The 21,794-nt window shown below is 34.3% G+C and overlaps 1 long non-coding RNA gene across 1 annotated transcript in view; it reads right to left on the bottom strand.

Annotated features, from left to right (window-relative positions):
- Positions 1 to 628: 628 nt before the first annotated feature.
- The window catches only part of LOC141555337 (uncharacterized), a 46,717-nt gene continuing 25,551 nt past the window's right edge, over positions 629 to 21,794 (bottom strand). Inside the window, exons 2-3 of the long non-coding RNA XR_012486163.1 lie at positions 9,535 to 9,623; positions 629 to 710 (exon numbers count right to left, since the gene is read on the bottom strand). This is a non-coding gene — a long non-coding RNA (uncharacterized LOC141555337). The remainder of the gene's footprint in view (positions 711 to 9,534; positions 9,624 to 21,794) is intronic.

Below are 21,794 nucleotides of genomic sequence, written 5' to 3'. Positions count from 1 at the left end.
TTGACCTTCACTTATATCTTTATTTAGAGATTCAAGCACAACTCATTTGGAAAAAGAATTGTCCAAAACCTATCTTAAATAATACTTCCATCCAGGGATTTCACCAGCATCAGGAAGTCAATAATTCAAATGGCTGATCTTGTTGACATGTTCAATTTTTCATGGATGCCAATGCTTGAACTTAGATTACTCATTTGATTACACAAAATGGCAGGAATTAAGAGGTAGGCGAATCCATAAAGTTCATAAACGTTTATAGTGCATACAGTTTCATTTTTAGTACATAGAGACCATCTGCTGTTTTGGAACAAGTACTCAGAACATAGGTTGTACAAAAACCAAAAGATGAGAATTCTTCAAAAGTATCATGAAGCCTCACATTTTCCTGTTGGAATAGAAAAGAATTGTAGTAGAAAGCAGATTTCCATTTACAGCCTTTGTTTTTAAAAAAAGACATTTTACCAAACCTACAGAAGGGGTTGGCATTTCAAATCTCTAAAAGGTTTTAGGTTTCAAAAATTACTTCGATATCACTTGTCAGCATACTGGAGGAAGAAATACAAATGCTGAAAGCAAGAGAATGATATTTTGAGGCTTGTTAGATTCTTTTGAAAAAAAAAAAAGAACATCAAACCTACCTTTATTTTGACAGTTTCATTTGTAATTCTCTTCCTTTCCTCTCTCATCACCAAAGACTAAATACAGAAAATCTGGAAAATACAATAATGACAATACCAAATGTAGTTAAATATAGGAAATTAAAACAACAACAACAACAACAACAATCTGTAAACAAACTACTCAAATGGCATTCAGTATATTGACAAATTAGTTCTATTGTTTATTTAGTCCAAATAGGCTGTTTTCTACATTTTCAACAGAACATCAGATTAGATTATAATAGGGGATAGGGATTGAACCTATAATTTAACTGGCAGAGAATTCTCCAGTAAGGTCAGCACCTTTTCTGTGACTGCTAGTCTTAGAGAGTTTCTTAATCCTAGAGACAATATTCAGAGCTTGAGTGATTTTCAGGGATCACACAGCCAGTGTGTGTGACAGGTCTTGCTGACTTTAGGGTCAGACTACCACTCACTAAACTAAAGTTATATATCTAAGATAGATAATTTACATAAACATTTAATATGTTTAAAAACATATTTTAATAGCATCTTAAGTTTTACAAAATACTTCTCATAAAAATCCCAGGAAGTAAATGCTATAAGAATCATTGTCTCCATTTTATAGATGAAGAAATAAGATTCAGAAAGGTGGTCATCTTCAAACTTAATGGCTTAAATGTGGGGGGAGTCTAGTTCAGTCCCTCTGTGTTGAGGGGGCCCTATATCTAGCTCTATCGTGAAAAGAGTGATCAATTTCTTCTACCTTGAAGCTCTTCACACCAGAGCTTCATTTGTTATAGAAATAATATAAAACAGACATTGATATAGCTATTCAACAATAGCCAGAAGTCCAAACCTGTGATTTCATTAGTGTTATGGAACACCTGATAATGAAACATTATCTACCAAAGCAAGTAAGCAACTTAAAACTTATAATGTTAGAGGGTTTCCTGGGAACATTGATAGGTTAAATGGGAGAGAGATGGGAAGAAGCATTTAAGAACCTACACTGTGCCAGACAACTTAAAAATATTTCCATTTGATTCTCTAAATAATACTGGGAGGTAGATTATATAATCTCATTTTTATATTATCTCATTTTGCAATTGAGGAAACTGGGGCAGTCAGAGGTTAAGTGACTTGCCTGGAATCACACTGCATGTATCAGGGTAAGACTTGAACCTAGAGCTTTCTGACTTCTAAGACAGCTCCCTACTGTACTACACTGTCTCTCACTGGTATCTGTCTCACTACTATCCCATAACCAACTGGAACTGGTAAGAATCTTTCATTCATTCCATTAAAAGAAAAAAAAACTTATTAAGCACCTATTATGCACTAGACACTGTACTAACTATTAGAGCTTAGACAATCCCTGCCCTCAAAGACCTTACAGTCTAATGGACTCCCTTTATCTGAGTTCTGTCACAGGTATATTTTGTGCAGAGTAAGATTAAAATTTACCCAAGTTGATGATTCTGTGTTCCTTCCCTATACATTAGGAGGCTTCACTAATTTTATTTCAATTCTAAGCCTCAACTCTGTGTTTATCCATTATGATTATATCTTTACTAGGAAAACAAAGTTATCCAAGAAAATTCTCTTTTTATTAATACTTCTCTTCTGGAAGATAGTCATTGAAATAAAAAGACCTACTCATTCCCTACTGCCTACAAACATGTGCTTATCATCCCCATTTTGAAAACCTCACTTAATCTTTTCATCCCCACTATTATGCTGTTTCTCCTGCTCTTTGTAGCTAAACTTCTCAGCAAAGGTTGTCTGAATCTGTGTCTTTGACTTCGCTTCTTTCACAGTTTTCTTAACCCCTTACAACCCAATTTCTTACCTTATCATTCTAGTAAAATTGCTCTCCCCAAAATAACCAATGATCTCTTAGTTTTCAGATCCAAAAAGCTTTTCTCAGTCATTGTCCTAGACCTCTCTGCACCCTTTGATATTATTGATTCCACTTTACTCAAAATTACCTTTTCTCTGGGTGTTTAGGACAATACTCTTTCTTAGTTCTTTTTCCTACTATCTTACCACTCCTTCTTAGTCTCTTTTGCTGGATCTTTATCCAGATTAGGCCCTTTTAATCATAAGTGTCCCTCAGGGTTCTCTCCTGGGCCTTCTTCTTGTCTTCCTCCACACTTCTTTACTTGGTAATCTTGTCAGCTCCCATGGTAACTTCTCAAATCTACCTATCCTCTTCCAACTTTTCTGCTGAAAGCTAATCTTGCATTTCCTTCTGTCTTTCATATATCTTAAATTGGATGTCCAATAGACATCTTAAATTAAACAAGTCCAAAACAGAATTTAGTATCTTTCGCTCTACAACCTCCATTCTTCTTCCCTTCTATAAAGTCTCAGAATTATCTTTGATTCCTTACTATCTCATCCCTCCTCCCCTGCCCTACCCATATTCAATCTAAAAGCCAAGATTTCATCTCTGCAACAGATTATTTTATCTACTCTTATCCTACACTGCTACCATTCTAGTACAGGCCCTCATACTTGTTGTTGATCCTTTGTTCTCAAAGAGGACCATGGCATCCCCTCCATGATGTCTTTTTGATGGCCAATCAATGAGAATCAGAGTGGTTTTTATTTAACTACTTGGTGGTTAGGTCTGTTTCAAATTCTTAATTTTTATGCTTTCCCTCGATTAATTATTTCCTATTTATAGCACACATATTTTGTTTTTGTAGATCATAAGTTCCTTAAGTGCAGGAACAGTCTTTTATCTCTTTTTGTATCTTCAATGCTTAATGTTTAGACATAATAGATGTGTAATGTTTATTAATGTATTGATTGACAAATTAAAATTTAAGTAGGACTATTTTTTTAACATTTTGGCAACATATTAATACACTGTTTGAGCCTTGATTCCCCAAATCACATAAGAATTTGAATTTAACCACCTCTTCATTTATCTATGCAACTTTTAAGAACAATTTATCTTTGACAAGAGAAACAAAAATAAGATTCTAATTTATGAATTTCTCAAGTATTCCTTTGCATTCAATGTCTTTTTATGTACAGAGTTCCATGTTCAACACAGGAACTGCACATATTAAGAAATATATGTCCTTTTCACAAGAAGCTTCAGATTTAGTAGAAGGTAATTCTAATACATAATTAAGTATAATATAATTTATTCTTTAAGTGCAGAGCATAGACTCAAATGTAATGATTTAAGATTTAAAATGGGAAAAAGTTCACAGAAGGGATGCATGAGGAAAGGGAGTTTGGTGAAGACATTAACAACTCTTTCTCCCCAATATATATATATATATATATATATATATATATATATATATATATATATATATATATATATACACACACACACACATATATGACATATGATATATCAAATGATTATGTATGTTTAAATATACACACACACATATATATATATATGCATATATATGTATATATATATATATATATATGTATATATATATATATATACACACACACATTCATATATCATTTGAGCCAGAATTAAAGCAAGGTTACTGGAGTTTTGCCCTAAGGTACCAAACTTAGGGGGAACTAATACCTCTTACCATCCTTCATCTACATAGGAATAGCTTTAGGACCTTACAAAAATAATTAAAGTAGGAAACTACCAGATGGTGCCCTAGTCTGAGCTGTTATCCTGTCTTGTCCCCCTCCTCATTGTAGTGGCCCCTCCAGCAGTGGTTTTCAACAAATATCAGCTAGTGGATCAATTTTATATCTCTCCCCTCACTCCTTTCCCAACCCCAATTAAACTGAAGGAGCCCTTTGTTAAGCTTGCCTGAGTGTGTTTTGTTATATTTAAACTCTGTTAAAATAACTCTTAGCAATATCTCCGCTTACTGTGTGGCAAAAGAAGAGAAAGAGATTATAGGTTTTTTTTTTTTTCATTTTGTGACAGCTATTAGGGTTAGTGGATAGACAGCTGATTTGAGTATCTGGAAGAACTAGGTTTTCATCCCACCTCTGATACATACAGGCTTCATGACCCTGAACAAATAACTTAACCTATCAGTGCCCCTAGGAAAATGTCCAAGGATATGGAGTTGCAATGCAGAGTGTAGCTCCGCATTGGTAGTAGAATCACCTGACTAAGAACTCTATGTGCCAATGAAATTCATAAGGATCTAATCAAAAATGATGATAGATAAATACTCTGAAGATATATATATATATATATATATATATATATATATCAAAAATATATTGACATACATAAGTATATGAATATATACATGTATACGTATGTAGAAGATGCTATATGTATCTTCATAAGTCTCTAGGATATAGCTCAGATGTGATCTGAATCTCTAAAATATCCATAATTCCAACTTTCTCCAAAGGAAATTTTTATTCTTTTTTTTTGATGGATAAAATCAAAAGTAATTTAATTTAATCCCCAAACAAAACCAAAATTTACTCTGTTAGTAGAAAAAGTCAGACAACATAAATCTCAGTGTATATTGTGAAATATTACAAGATTTACGAAATGCAATGAGAGACTCTTTTGTATTTTTATTATTGTCCTTATGGTTATCCATGTATATTAATTTTTTAAATACACATTTCTTCATGAATCATATTGGGAGGAAAAAAATCAAAACAAAAGGGGAAAACCATGAAAGTAAAAACCCAGAAAAAAAGTGAAAAAGTACCTTTATTTGTACAAAATTTTTTAAATTTAACATAATCAAAATTGTCCATTTTACATTTCATATGTTCTCTAGTTTTCCTTTAGTCATAAATTTCTTCTATTTCCAAAAATCTGAAAGGTAAACTATACCTTGCTCTCCTAATTTGCATATGGTATCACCCATTATGCCCAAATCATGTACCATTTTGACCTAACTTTAGTATGGGATATGAGAAATAGGTCTGTGCTGAGTTTCTGATATTATTTTTTCCAGTTTTCTCAGCAATTTTTGTGAAATGGTGAGTTTTTATCCCAGAAACTGGAGTTGGGGGTTTATCAAATACTACATTACTATAGTCATTGATTATTGTGTTATATGCATCTAATCTATTCCATTAACCACTACTCTATTTCTCAGCCAATACCAAATGGTTCTGATGATTGCTGCTTCATAACGGAGTTTTAGGTTTGGTACTCCTAGGCCACCATCTTTGTATTTTTTTTTTTTATTAATTCCCTTGATATTCTTACCCTTTGGTTTTTCCAGATGAATTTTATTCTAACTCTATAAAATAATTTTTTTGCAGTTTGATTGGTATGACACCAAACAAGTAGTTCAATTTAGGCAGAATTGTCATTTTTATTATATTAGCTAGGCTTGCCCATGAGCAATTGATATTCCTCCAGTTGTTTAGATTTGATTTTATTTGTGTGAAAATGTTTTGCAATTATGTTCATATAGTTCTTGGGTTTATCTTGGCAGGTAGACTCCCAAATATTTTATTTTGTCTAGTTATTTTAAATGGGATTTCTCTTTCTATGGAAATTTTTATTCTTGCTAGGAGGGGAACAGGAAATTGGGACCATGAGGTTAGCCCCTCTGTTCTGAGAAAGAGGAAGGAGTGAGGGAGAGAGAAAAAAAAAAGAGCTGGACAGACAGAGACAGAGAAAGACTGAAAGAAACACTCAGAGAGAGACAGAGACAGAGACACAGAGACACAGAGACACACAGAAAAAAAGAGAGAGAAATATAAAAAGAGACAGAAAGAGACAGAGGTGGAAAGAGACAGAGAGAAACAGAGAAAGAGACAGAAAGAAATTGAAACAGATAAAAAGACAGAGAAACAGAAAAAACAGAGACAGAGAGACAGAAAGATAAAGAGACAGATGGACAAAGATAGAGAGACAGAGAAAGACATAGGCAGACAGCTAGAAGAGAGACAGAGACTAGCCAAGAATTATATCAATTGACCCCCTTAAATATTGTTTGTTGTTGTACAATCATTTCATTTGTGTCTGACTCTTCATGATCCTTTTTGAAGTCTTCTTGGCAGATTCTGGAGTATTTCACCATTTCTTTCTCTAAATCATTTTACAAATGGGGAAACTGAGGCAAACAGGGTTAAGTGACTTGCCCAGGATCACACAGCTAGAAATTGTCAGGGTCCAGATTTTAACCCAGAAAGATAAGTTTTACTACTACATTGTTGGTGGAGTTGTGAATTGATTCAACATTCTGGACAGCAATTTGAAACTTTGACCAAAGAGTTATCAAATTGTGCATATCTTTTGATTCAGCAGTGTTTCTACTGGGCTTGTATCCCAAAGGATACAGGATACTGTATCTTAAAGGAGGGAAAGGGATCTACATGTGCAAAAATGTTTGTACCCTTTTTGTAGTGACAAAAAACTGGAAACTGAGTGGATACCCATCAGAGAATGGCTGAAAAAATTATGATATATGAATGGAATAGAATATTATTGTTCTGTAAAATATAACCAACAGGATTTCAGAGAGGATTGGAGAGACTTACATGAACTGATGCTAAGTGAAACGAGCAGAACCAGCAGATCATTGTACATGGCAACAACAAGACTATACGATGATCAAATCTGATGGACATGGCCCTTTTCAACAATGAGGTGATTCAGGCCAGTTTCAATGGTCTTCTGATGAAGAGCCATCTACACCCAGAGAGAGGACTGTGGAGATTGAGTGTGGATAGCAATAGAGCATTTTCACTCTTTCTGTTGTTGTTTGTTTGCATGTTGTTTTCTTTCTCACTTTTTTCCTTTTGGATCTGATTTTTCTTGTGCAGCATGATATTTGTGGAAATATGTATAGATGAATTGCATCTGTTTTACATATATTGAATTATTTCTGACTAGGGAAGGGGGTGAGGGGAAGAGAGGGAAAAATTAGAATACAGGATTTTGTAGGGGTAAATGTAGAAAATTATCCATGCAAATATTTTGAAAATAAAAAAGCTTTAATTAAAAAAAGAAATATAAGTTTTTCTGACTCCAGGCTCAGCCTACTATGCCACCCCATTGCTTTTTAAATATTATTAGTTTGTTTACTTTCTAGGTTCAAGCTGTGCTCATTATTATCCTTTAATAGGAAAGGGGGTGCTTATACCAGTTACACAAAGAGTGCATATAACGAATAGCAAAAAAAAAAAATCAAACTCATAACTGAGCCAACAGCAAACAGAAAGAAAAAAAGTTAATAAATAAGAATACATACGAGACAGTACACAATATACAAGCTCTCCTAAGTGGAGTGAAATAACCGGGGTTAACTAAAAAAAAGAAAGAATCTCAGGGCTCAACCAAGGCAACATTCCCTGAAGTCTTCAAGATAGGAAACTGAGGATAGGGACATGATTGAAGATCCAGATCCTCTAAATGATATCTACTTTCCAGAGTCTTTCTCTCTTTTCAGGTACCTTTCTCCATGAAGAGAATCTGAACTTTATCAAAGTTGGAAATTAGAAAATAAAATCTCTCTTCTTCCAAGCTCTTGTCAATACTAATTGAATCCTTGATTACATGCAAACACACCCCTAGAGAAAGACAATGATTGTCATTTATCTGAGTACTATACCAACATCAATTGCAAGACAACATTGGGACCATTTGGGATAACTATAGGGATCTAGCTGAAAATCTGGAGAGGAGCCTTGACCAGAAGGAGTTAATAAAATGTGACTGTGTTGGAACCAGAGTTATCTTGCTTTGAAAAAGGTTTGGAACAGAAAAAAAATTACTAGAACTATATTTTATCTCCGTATGTATGTGTAAATTTTTTATAATTTTATAATTATAATTATATATATATATATAAATTTATGATAGAGATAGAACTATATATATACATATATAGTTCTATCTCTATCATAAATTTATAGCTCTATCAGTCCACAGAATTTGTTTCTCTTAAAAAAGGAGGTATAAATTGGGTGGTGATATGAGGGACTAATCAATTACAAAATGCGGACTTTCTCTAGTAAAATCATCAAAATTGTCTTAGTTTCCGCCAGCAGTGAGGTTAGAGAAGAGAGATGAAACAGTTTCTGACAAAAACTTAGTGTGAGCCCTTCGGTTGAAAAGTCTCCTGAAATCCTATAAATTGGTCTCAATTACTATAAAAGCTTTTCCCTCCCTTTGCATACTGAGGGGCAAGCAACAAGCAACAATCCTTCATTTTATAAGCAAATCTGAATGCCTTGAAGACAAGCCTTCCTTCAACTATCTTGTACCAATGGGTCTTCTTGTCCAAATATCATTTCCAAAATGATCTCATTGTAGAAAGACTTCTCTCAGTTCTAAGTCTCTTTCTTGAAATGTACAGTCTCTCTTTTTTTCTGCATGGCCTGTTAACTTGACATGGAAGTGAATTGAACAAGCTAATCTACAGCTGGACCAGAGGCAGATGGCCAGGGATATGAGTCTCATGCATATTTCTTTTCTTGATTTGGCTAGAGACAAAAATCAAACATAGAGGGAAGTATATGGTGATTTCTAAAAGGACTGTAAAAGTTGGTAAGGGTGGCAGCGGGCAGCCTGCCATCCTTGCAGCCTTGCATGGTTACTGGTGCAGGCGTACATCTACGTCCTCCCAGCGGCTTCTCTTCAAATTAGACTGGGAAATAAAAAGTTACACTAGAGGGCAGGATAGCCTAGATTTTTTTTTCTTCCAAGGAAAAGGCAAATTTATTGTATTTGACTTGAAAACCTTAAAACATAAAAGTCGTACAAGTGAATAAAAACCTCCTGCTGTTCTTTCCACTCCCACCCTTTCATATATACTCCTCAGTTAATTTGAGATAGGCGCACTCCTGGTTTCCCTGGCTTCTTCCGAGTCTCAGCTCAAATTCTTCTCTCCTTCACCTGTCTATTCTATAGAGCAATAATAGAGCACTGGGCCTTGAGTCCAGGAAGATAGTTAAATTTAGCCTCAGATATTACCTGTATGATTTAAGTCAGCCTCAGTTTGGATCCATTTCACAAAATAGAGGTAATAATAGCATCTTTTATCCAAGGGTTGTTGGAAGCATCTGAAACAAAATTTGTAAAGTGCTTAGAACAGTATCTGGCAAACAGAAGGCATGTAATAAATACCCAATTCCTTCCTCTTTTTTTCTTTTTTAGTGACCCTTATTTCCTCCTTATTCATAAGGGAAGCTTTTGATGTTTCTTTACTCTGAAGTATAGAGGACTAGGTATGATAACTCTACCAAAAGTATAATTTTAAAGGGTTAGCTAGATCAGCCAAGGACTGGTATGGTAAAATTTCAGGCTTTAAACGAGAGGGGATTTCTTAGAACACCTGAGTTCCTATCATAGAAGATCCTAATAAGTTAGAGCATGATATTACTTCTACTCCCACTTACCACTTCATCGATCCCCAGTGCTATAAAACTAGTTTCAGATTTTCTGATTTTCCTTAGAATTTGGTTTCACATCACACATTAATACCAAGTATTTCTGTAAATTTTATTTTGCCTCAAAATATATTCTTATTAGAATGAAATCAGCAACAGTATCCACTAAATAATTCAGTTCAGGAAAATCTGGGCTCCACCAATATGTAAATCATGGAACGGAAAACAAATGTGAAACACTTATGGAAATCAGGACCCCCTGGTCCTAGTTGAGTTCCATCTGCCCCAGATTTTCTCCAAAGGGGAAGACATCCACACAGCTAAAACCACAATTCTATACATTTGATCACTTACAAGTTTACATGTGCTCCCTTTTTTCATTCCTTCAATAATTTCTAAAGCAAGTACTATATTTATTATTAGCTACCTTTCACAAATGAAGAAAATTAGACTCCCAGAGGCTTGATGAGTTGTCTGAATATAGTCAGAGAATGTGTGTATGCATGTGCAAACTATACTGTGTATGTATATGTATTATATGTGTATTATAGTATATATATGCATATTATGTATTTATATATACATACACACACACACACACACACACACACACACACACACACACACACATATATATATTCAAAACTCCTGACTCCAAGAGTTTGTTCCATTGCATAGCCTATGTGCCTTTGAGTTAAGGCATTGCCTCCAGAAGACCCATGCTAAAATAAAATAAAATATGAGAACTAATAGCATTCATTTATTCGAGCAGCCAGATGATACCTGATTGAAAACAAAACCTATAGAAAATAGGACATAAGGCAAATAAACTATGATAGGAGAGTAAAAATGACCCTAGATAGACAAGGATATCAAAAGAGTACTGTGTGCCTAGAGTTATTAATCAATAAGCATTTATTAGGTCCCTCTTAGGGAATAGTCACTATATTGACTATTACTGAAATATAATAGATTCGCTGGAAGGCCAATGGCACACATTTGCTCTCTTGAGAATGTTCAATGACAAAGGAATGCTCATTTAGCAAATACTTTCTCTTCTTAGCTTGCCTTAGAATTGGATATATTTCTATCTGTTAAAGAGGTTGTGAAGATGGTTTAAGCAGTATTACTAATATTCATGGGATGCCAGACTTAGAAATGGAAGGGTCTTTAGTGGTTTGCTACACTAATCCCTTACTTAACTGATAAGAAAATTTATACCCAGAGAGTAACTTGCCCAATGTCACATGGGACATAAATTAAAAGGCTAAGATTTGAATCCAGGTCTTTGTAATCTAAATTATGGGCTCCTTCCACCAAACCAAATTGCCTCATAGAAACAATCTATGCTTTAGAAGATAACCCCCAAACTTTCTAAGCCCTGGATATATTTTTTAAAGCCTATAAGCCTAAATTCTTGGCAAACTCAAGCAGAATGAGTCTTAAAAGTTGTGAAGATGCAAAAATAAGGTTTTTGGCTTGTTTGTTTGTTTTTTGGGGTTTTTTTTGCTAGGAACACAGAGAGGGGAAGCCTAGCATAATAAAGAGGATGCTAGTTTTGCAGTGAGGAAAATCTTGGTATAAATACTGCCTTTAACCCATATAGGCTATGTGCCCAGTACAAATCATTTAACCTTTCAATATCCCAGGCAAGACTCTAAGACTATAAAACATAAAGCAGTTCACAATCTGCATGACTGGAGAGTCACAGTGTAGATACATTCACAGGCCTGGATAAATACAAAAAAAAAAAAAAAAAAAAAAAAAAAAAAAAAAAAAAAAAAAAGAATACCACTTGTACTGAAAATGAAAAAGAAATCTATAAATTAAAATAAAATCTTCTTGTAAAAATAATTTGCATTACTAATGCACTGTTTCTCTCTCTGTTTTTCTCTTTTGGTAGAAATGGAAGATACAAGTACTATGCATTAGTTCATGAATTATTCAAAGACTTCAATCCTTACCTCTGATTTCTTTTGTTCCACAGTGGGAGAAGATGGCTTGCAATTATTGTGGGGACCAAAAGTATCATTATTATATATTATTATTTTTATTATAGCTCTTGTAAGAAATTATTATGATTTTGAATGATTATTCTTACAAGGTCCTATTATGATCCTGAATCAATCCACTATCAAACCCCAGCTCATAGCTCAGACTTCTCAGGAAAAGAATTCCATTTATAGTAATGCCTTCTATATATTTTATCAGTTTATCCAGTGATTGCCAAATAGAAGGCTGGGTTTTGCTTGGGTTGCTGGTATATTTCCTGACTAAGTAATGCTTTCCTAAGCATTTTATTTCAGAACAGAGGCAGAGTCCTAAGAAGTTTCTGACCATGACAAGGTGTGAGCTCAGAAGTTAAAAGTCCTTTGTTATCTCAAAAATTTGGAATCAACTTTTTGGAGAACTACTGTTGTCCTAGAAATAACATTCAGTTATCCAGTTGATTTGTGGTTTTAATGATATATTTGTGATACAAATCTAAAGGAATATAACTAATCTCTGTGGCTTCCTTTGTTTACAGCAGGAGAGGATTGAAGTAAAAGTGTATGTGTATCTGTATATGCTTTAGTTCTAACCTTCCCATATATAAAATGCATTGCAATTATTACAGTGGTTCTGTAGACTAAGTGACCACTCACAGAGCTGAGATTAGAATGTTTGGTGTGTTTTCTGCCTTTTTTTTTTTTTTGGTTTACTGAAGACTAGGGATTTTGTGGTTCAGGAATATTACATTTAGAAGGAGAGATCATGGATTCTAGTTTTTACTATTTAGTGTCTGTTTTATCTCTGCCATTTAATATTTCTGTCCCTCAATTTCCTCTTAGGCAAAAAAGAGAGAGTTGAACTAAAGAGTGTATAAGATAAATATTCTTTTTTATTTTTAAAATTTTTGTATTTTTAATTTTTAATAATAGTTTTTTTTAATTTTCAAAACACATACAAAAATAGTTTTTGTCATTTACCCTTGCAAAACTTGGTGTTCCTAATTTTTCTTCTTCCCTCTCTCCTACTCCCCTTCCCTAGACAGCAAGTAATCCAATATACATTAAACATGTGTAATTCTTCTAAACATATTTCCATATTTTTCATGTTGCATGAGAAAAATCAGATCAAAAAGGGGAAAAAAAGGAAAAAGGAAAAAAGCAAGCAAACAACAACAAAAAGGTGAAAATACTACATAGTGATCCACATTCATTCCCCATATTCCTCTTTCTGGATGCAGATGGCTCTCTCCTTCATAAGTCTGTTGGAATTGGCCTGAATCACATTGTTGAAAAGGGCCAAGTTCATCATAGTTGATCATCACATAATCTTGCTTTTTCTTGGTTAATTCACTCAGCATCATTTCATCTAAGTCTCTCCTGGTCTTTCTGAAATCATACTGCTGATTGTTTCTTATAAAACAATAGCATTCCGTTACATTCATATACCATAATTTATTCAGTCATTCCCCAATTGATGAGCATCTTTTCAATTACTAGTTCCTTACCACTACAAAAAAGTGGCTTTAAAAAAAAAGAGAGAGAAAGAAAGAAAAAGAGAGAGAAATAAAAGAAAGAAAGAAAGAAAGAAAGAAAAGAGAGAGAAAGAAAGAAAAAGAGAGAGAAAGAAAAGAAAGAAAAGAGAAAGAGAGAGAAAGAAAAAAAGTAGGAAAGAAAGGAGAGAGTGTAGAGAGATGGAGGAGAGAGAAAAGGGAGAAATAGGGAAAGAGATGAAGAAAGAAAGGAAGAGAGAAATAGAGAGCCCATTATTAAAGGCAGTTCATAAGTCTTCTGACTTTGAATTCAGTGTCCTTTAGGGAATAGTCTCTTAGCACACAAAGTCTCTAATTCGAGCCCTATCTTGTATAATCAAGTGTCTCTCAAAAAAGGAAAGCAATACAGTGGCACAGAACCAGTTCCTAAGCAGCATTCTTACTTTTATGATACTATAAATCTCTCCCTTTCCACATGCCTCTAGACAGTGTCCATAATGACAAACCGTTTTAAGGGTTTGTTTTAGCGTTTTTAAATACCCACAGGTGTTCCATTCTCCACTCCCTTTCTTGCCCACATGAATCGCTACTCTCTTCCAGAGCTGAAACAAATGCACATTAATTCTTTCATATGTTTATTTTATTTTTGCAGGTGCTTATTAATTTGAGTCCAGTTAAGCCTGTCTAGACCTTAAATGCCATCAGATCCCTTAAACACATTTATTTTTTTATTGTTTTTGTTAAAATCCTTATTATCAACATTAATGAATGCAGTTTTCTAAAAAGCTTATTATTTATTTACCCTGAAGACTGAATTTGAATGAGCTGTTCTGGTCCACTGAGTAAATTGAGATTTAATTACAGATGTTTAATTGCATGTTAGGAACTTGATGAACTGGAACTGAATGAGCCTTTCTATTCTCTTAGACATTTCTTTAAAAAATCTCAATACAACCTAGCTACAATTTGGGGGCAGCTGTCATTCCCAATCAAGGAACTGAAGCAGCCTGAAGTTAAGTAGGGGGAAAAAGTATACCTCTTCCATAGGAACCTAGGTCCCCAAATTCTAAAACTGTTAACACTGATTTCACTCTAGTGAATCTGAGAGATTTTATTTTAAGTATTTTAAGGATATGCTATGCTAAGAAAATAGAATTATCTTTTTTTTCCCACCTTAGAGGTGGGAGATATAGACCTTAGTGATTCTCTGGTCAAGTGTCTTTATTTCACAAATTAGAAAAATGAGCTCTAAAGAAGAAAAGGAGAAATGGGAAGGTGGAAGGAGAGAGAGAGAGAGAGAGAGAGAGAGAGAGAGAGAGAGAGAAAGAAAGAAAGAAAGAAAGAAAGAAAGAAAGAAAGAAAGAAAGAAAGAAAGAAAGAAAGAAAGAAAGAAAGAAACAAAGAAAGAAACAAAGAAAGAAAGAAACAAAGAAAGAAACAAAGAAAGAAAGAAAGAGAAACATAAACAGAGAAAAAGAGGAGAGGGAGGAAATGGGGAAGAAATAAAAAAGGAAGAAAAGAAGGAAGGAGGGAGGGAAGAAAGGAAGAAAGGAAGGAAGGAGGGAGGGAAAGAGAAGGATAGGGAGAGAATGGAGACAGAGGCAGAAAGATAGATATAAGCAATGTACAGCTTTGTAGAATGATGTGAGGACACTAAAAGATTAAGGAACTTTTCCACTGTCATTAGCCAGGATATGCCACGAATCTTAGATAACCCTATTTCCAAGATTAGCCCCTCTTATATCACCTTTTACCATATAGCATGACATTAGTGTACCATAAGTGTAGCACTAAGCAAGTGTTTGGATGATGAAGAAAAAGATCTTAGTAAATGTTACCCTTCAAACCATCAGTTGGGAAAATGACTTAAAGGAATGAAGATTCCCATTGTACATAGAAAGAACAATGGTCAACCTTGCAGAGCAGGATGAAGTTAGAAATGACAATGACTACAGTCATGCTCAGTGTAATGGTCCTGTGTCTTCTTCATGGTCTTCTGATACCTTAGCAATATCGCACTCCTGAATGTACCTACCCATGTGAAGGCTATGTTAAGACCAATAACAATCCCAACAGATCAGGTACTTGGTATGACATATGCCCAGAAGGCTGGCCAATAAGACATCACGACCAACCCTGAACCTTCTTTGCTGGCATTAGACACTTGCTAAGTACCTCAATTCAGCATGTGTATCATGAAGCATCAACTATGCATAAGGTACGATCCCAGAGGCTAAATATGCCCAGGTGATGTAACAACCAAGCTGCTGTGTTCAAGTAACTTGCACTCTTACAGGAGTAGATAAGGAACTTACAGGATATTTTAACAAAAACATATAAGAGGCAGCTAGATGACTCAGTGAAGAGAGCACAGGTCTTGGAATCAGAAAAACCTGAGTTCAAAACCATACTCAGACACTTACCACTTACTATCTGTGTGATCCTGAGCAAGTCCTTAACCCCAATTGCCTTAGAAAACTAAAAAGGTAAAAAAGATGAGGCAAAAGTAAATGAGGAGACTTATCAGCGCTATCATTGCAAGTATCATTCATCATTAACAGACTTGTCACCCATGTTTCCCTTGAAGAAAAACAATCCTCTTTTTATACATACTTCTGAAATACTCAAAAGATTTCTTCTTGGTCCTTTTTGTCAGGACCAGAGTCCAATGGGCTTAATGTAATACATGTAATACATTATATATGGTTGGTACATTTCATCATTCTATGTTATTGCATTATTTTTCAATTACATATTGTACTATATTATACATACATATATACAGATATTCACATATGTATTTATTATGTATGTATATATACACATATATAATATATTACCTCTGGAAAATGAGTGCTTTTCAAGTCAAATGGAAAAGAAAATAGTGTTTGGTATATATGGAATTTCCCTAAAATTCATCTTTCCCACAAACAGGTCAAGTGCTGGCAATTAATAAACATTGTTACTGGAAATCCAGGAGCATAATCTTGGAGGAAGAATTAAATTATCAATTAAAATCTATGAATTTTATAGATGAGGAATTGAGAGGTTAAGGCAAATAGGCAGCCAGTGTCTGAAACAGTATTTGAACTCAAGTCTTCTGGCTCTGTCACCTATTCACTACTCCCCACTGCTTCTCAAGAAAGTGATATCTTCTTTCTAATGTAATCACTTAGCTCTCTCTTCATAACTTGATGATTTTTCTCTTTAATGCCAATGGATTTTAGTATTAAGATCCCCTGGCCCCCCAAAAAAACCCATAATATTCTTGACCCTGGGAATTTGGGAGTATTTTCTTGGGGCCATTGGGGTTGTTTCAGTATCACCTGCAGATGTCTCTGTTACACACACACATACATACACAAGCCAAATAAGATCATACTCATGAAATGCCAAAGCAATTGTTTGTTTTTCTGCCTAGAATGAATGAATGAAATGAAGATGCTTTTATTAAGCATTTGTGTCAAGCACTATGCTAATTGAGGATATAAATAGAAAAGCTAGATAATTGCTTCCCTCAGAATTCACATTCTAATAATATATGGGAGGTTTCAATTATAAGTCATTTGGAAAGGTTCCATGATCATTTGGATATCGCTAAAAAACAGTGATCAAGAATTCTTTTTTTAATGTAAATTCCATTAATACAACCATAATCCATCTCTAAAGGGAACCATATGATGGTGCTGAGAACTTTCTTTGTGTAGCTTCACTAGTTGAGACTACTGAGGAGTTAGTCTACAGCATCTGGAGAGGCAACCAACAGGTTAAGTTTCTACAAGCATTGTCCACTTTGCCAATGGTTATAGGAGCTGGAAGCAGAGTTCTGGAAGTCACCGCTATCACTGGCAATCTTGGGTTCAGAGTCCTGGACTGTTTGACCTGAAGCCAGAAGAAAGGGTATGGAAGTGGTCTGACTCACCTGGTATGTACCCACTTCCATCTCTCCTCAGGATGCGATTCGGTTTTACCTATATTGGTGAATGAATGTTTTTTTTCCTTCTTCTTCTTCCTATTATTCCTTTCTTCAGGAGACAGGTCAATGGTTTCACTAAGAGTGAAATCTCTAGTATAAATTGGTAGTAAAATTTTGTCATACCTCTTTTAGCTGTTGTGGTAAAATATTACTAAATAGCACTAACACATGTTGGATCTGTCTAGAGCCCTTTGAGACCCAGGATAAATCCTAAAAACATAAATTGTGATTATTGGAATTGGGAGGTACTTCTCACATTTTCAGAATAATCCATTTTCCAGTAACTGTTGAAGTATATCCCATACTTTAAAAAAATATATTCCTGGAGTTTTTGTGGAAAAAATCAGAATTGCATAAGTAAGAAACTATAAGCATATCCAGGATATTCACTGGCACTTTATTAATAGAACCAAAACGACTAAAGCTTTGATCAAAAAACATAATGCAATATTCTATTGTAGGACCCTGGCTCCTGACAAAAAAGGGCCAAGGGAAAATATTTTTAGTATTTCAGAAGTATATATTGCATATATAATGCAATGCTTATATCAAATGTGAAATGTTATCATCCCTTATCCCCTAGGCATGTCTAATTTAAATTCCTGGAGATTGAATATTGTGTTATTTAGATATCTAGAGATCATGATTATAGTAAGTGATATTCATTCTGTGTGGTTAACATTACTTAAGTTCCAATAATGGAAATGATAATGATATTAATATCTTGCAAAGTACACAAAGCACTTTTCCCATTTATGAAATAAGTAGTTTGTATTGTTGTGGTAGTCATTGTTATAGTTATTATTATTTTCTTGGTCCAGATTTAAGATTTCATGGTTTAGGAAATTCCCCATTAGGAAATATACTTATTTCCTAATTTTTTTTCCTGAAGTCCTGACTTTAGGTCACCATAATGACATAGATCAAGTATTTTGCAACTTAAAGTTTAAGAGAACTTTCTGAGATATTGAAAAATGAAGTGACTTGTCCAGTATCAAAGAGTAAGTATATATCAGAAACTGGTTGTTTAAACACTATGCCACTCTACTTCTATTAGAATTATTGTCCCCATTTAATGGATGAGAAAACTCAGTCTTATTTAGGTTAAGTGACTTGTTCACAATCATAAAACAATTTAATACAAGCCTGAGGCCTGAACCAAATTCTTCTGATCCAAATCTAATTCCTGTTTTTTCTAAGGTATTATATTATTATTAATTATATATAACTACTATTACATTGAATATTATATATGGTCATAATAATATTTTATATTATATTACATTATTTTTATGTTACATATTTCTATCACCATATTACATCATCTTTTTCCATGGCCCAATTAGCACTACGTTTTTTGAACCCAACGATCTATCCCCCCACCCCATCAAAACAATCAACCAAACAAAAAATCCAGCAAGGCCTACCTAGAAATCAAGATTAATATATTAATTTTTTTAGTAAATATTCTCTCAAGGCCTATTAGTCTCTCACTTAGCAAATAAAGCCATAAATAGATAGATTCCAAATAGTCACTTGATTGAATAGTCATATGAATGGTATTATGGAAAGTAATTAGCCCCTTTTAAAATCATATCTCATTCTGATATTTAGTGGATATCTCTAAGTGTTGCTTCTATAGGAACACTGCTATTTTTCTTGGTTGTATTAGGGCGAACTCCTAAGCTTTTTTCTAAGAGATAGCTCAAGAACATAAAATAAGATTATGGTTCCTCAACCCTTCCAATTCCACATTGTCTGTGGCCATATTTTCCATTCCTACTACCTGTTTTTATGGCTCTCTGGCTTTGGGTAAGGGGAATAGCTTTCTGTCACATTAGCTTTCTCATCAAGGCCCTTCCTTCTATTGTCAATTAACTATTATGTCTTAGCATAACAGCCCTTACCTGAGTGTTTATTACATTGCAATGTAATTGCTAGGTCCTCTCAATTTTACAAATGTATATGTTTCCTCTATCTAACCAGCTCAAAACAAGATCAACATTACAGATGTACCTCTGAAGTGCTAATCTCTTCTGCTGGTCTTGGTACCCTTTGCTGAGGATGGGGAAATCCTAGTACTAATTGAGTCCTTGTCATATAGGCAAGACTCTTTAGGATTTCTCTGGAATTGTCAAGCCATGGGGTAAAATGTACAAAAAAAAAAAAAAAAAAAAAAAAAAAAAAAAAAAAAAGCAAAAACAGCCAAAGACTTGCCCATTGTACTTAAGTTACACTGGCTTTATCTTAGATTTTATCTTTTACATTCATTCCTCAGAACCTACGAATTAGGTGAGCCGCTCTATTATTCTTCCATTTAGCCATGTAGTTGGGTCACTACAGTCATTAATTTTGCTCAGTGGTATTTCCACTCTTTTATATGAATTAAATTATCTCAAGTAGAATCCATTCCTATCAGCCCAGAATTCCCTTGTGACACTCTGTGTACCTATCAGAGTATGTTACTAGATTCAATAAATAAGAGAGTCAACATGGTAGAGTAAATGATACAGAATTTGAAATTAGATGACCTGCATTTGAGTGCTAAATTACCTAACCACTTGCCATCTATATGACCTTAAACAAATCATTTATACTCTCCTAAGGTTCTTCATCTGTAAAATGAAAGGTATGAATTATATTATATCTAAAGTCCCTTTCAGAGCTAGATATATGATCTGGAAGTAGCAAGGGTTAGGGAGAAAAGCAGATAACTAAACAATTTAGCATATTCCTTCTGAAATTTCCTATAATTCATCAGGAATTCACTAAATAATTCAGTAAACGAGAATTGTTCAGTCTAATGTAATTCCTATAAACAAACACAAGTGCCAGCTGTTTCAGATCTGTGGAAACTGTATGTAGCTTCATGGTGACCCTAAAGCCCCCAGAGCTCCAGGAAGATTATCACTGCTGGTTGTTTTTGACAAAAATATGAACATCTATATTATTGGACATTCTGAAGGTACTGGAAAATATGTGCATATATATGTGTGTGTATATATTTACATATATACATGCATGCACCTATATGTATTTGTATATGTGTGTATGAGTGCAGCTATTTCATTTGGGAAAAGATTGCACAATCGATAGAGTGCCAGGCCTAAAATCAAGAAGATTCCTCTTCCTGCAGTCAAATCTTTATAGACACTTACTGTTTGACCTTGGGCAAGTCTCTTAATCTTGTTTGCCTCAGTTTTCTCATCTGTAAAATGAGAAGGAAATGGTGAACCTCCCTATAACTTTGCCAGGAAAACCCCAAATGTAGTCACAAAGAGTCAGGAACAATTGACTGAACAACAAATAATTTGAATAGGTCACTCTTGTTCATTGACCATCTAGGTTATTGGTGAGATATCTACAAGACAAGAAGAGCTTATCTGCACCAGTTCTTCAAAACTGGCTTGAGCAAGGGTCAATGGCCCTGCCAGAGTAGCCACAAAAGAAAGACCATCAGTGCTGTGCCTGGGACAGGATTGGAAGTGAGAATTAATTGATACAGGTAGAATCATGGCAGAGAGTATGAGCCTCACTCAAGGCATTTAAAATCCTTATCTTGGTCACAGAAGGGGATTTTTGAAGGTGAAAGTAGTTTGGAGAAAGTGTCCAAGTTTCTGCACTGATTTCATTATCAGAGTTCAAGCCTCTTGCCATAAACTCATGTACAAGAAGTAAGAATGGCCACACAATAGGATAGGAAATAGGAAGCCAGAAAAACCTGTGAATTTCCATGATAATCAGAATCAACCAGAAGATTTTTCAACATCAGTATTAACACTGAATCATCATCTCTAAAACCAGATTCTGAAGTTTCACATCTTAAGTTATCAGCAGGCAGAGAATATTACATATGTTCTGTAAAACCCCCTTGGAAAGGGAAATACACAGATGATCTAAGGATTGAGCCTTCATTTACCAATCTCTTTGTTACATGCAATAGCAATAATATTTACATTGAATCTTCAGATTTATAAAACACACTACATGTATATATTTAAAACCTCATTTGATCTTCATGACAATTCTCAAAAGTAGGTCTATCATCTACACTTTACAGATGATGAAATGGAAGCTTATAACTATTAAGTGTCAGAGACAGAATTTGAACCTAGCATTCTATCTACCATAACATTCAGCTGCCTCTTAGTATCAGCCATAACATTTTTAAGTTTGTCAATTACTTTGTATGGATTATCTCATATGATTCTCATGATAATCTTGTAAAGTGGATATTATTATTAAACCTATTTCAGATGCAGAAATGGGATCAAAGAGGCTAATTAATTTCTTACCAACAGCTAATCAGGACCAGGTAGGATCATAGTTCAGGCTTTCCTGAATACAAATCCAGCACTGTAACCAATATATCAACCATTGTTATTAT

The sequence above is a fragment of the Sminthopsis crassicaudata genome, chromosome 1 (genome assembly GCF_048593235.1).
Source record: "Sminthopsis crassicaudata isolate SCR6 chromosome 1, ASM4859323v1, whole genome shotgun sequence".
NCBI classification, from domain to species: Eukaryota; Metazoa; Chordata; class Mammalia; order Dasyuromorphia; family Dasyuridae; genus Sminthopsis; species Sminthopsis crassicaudata.
Note: the sequence above shows the minus strand (reverse complement) of the source record. Positions and strands in the feature narration are given on the sequence as shown.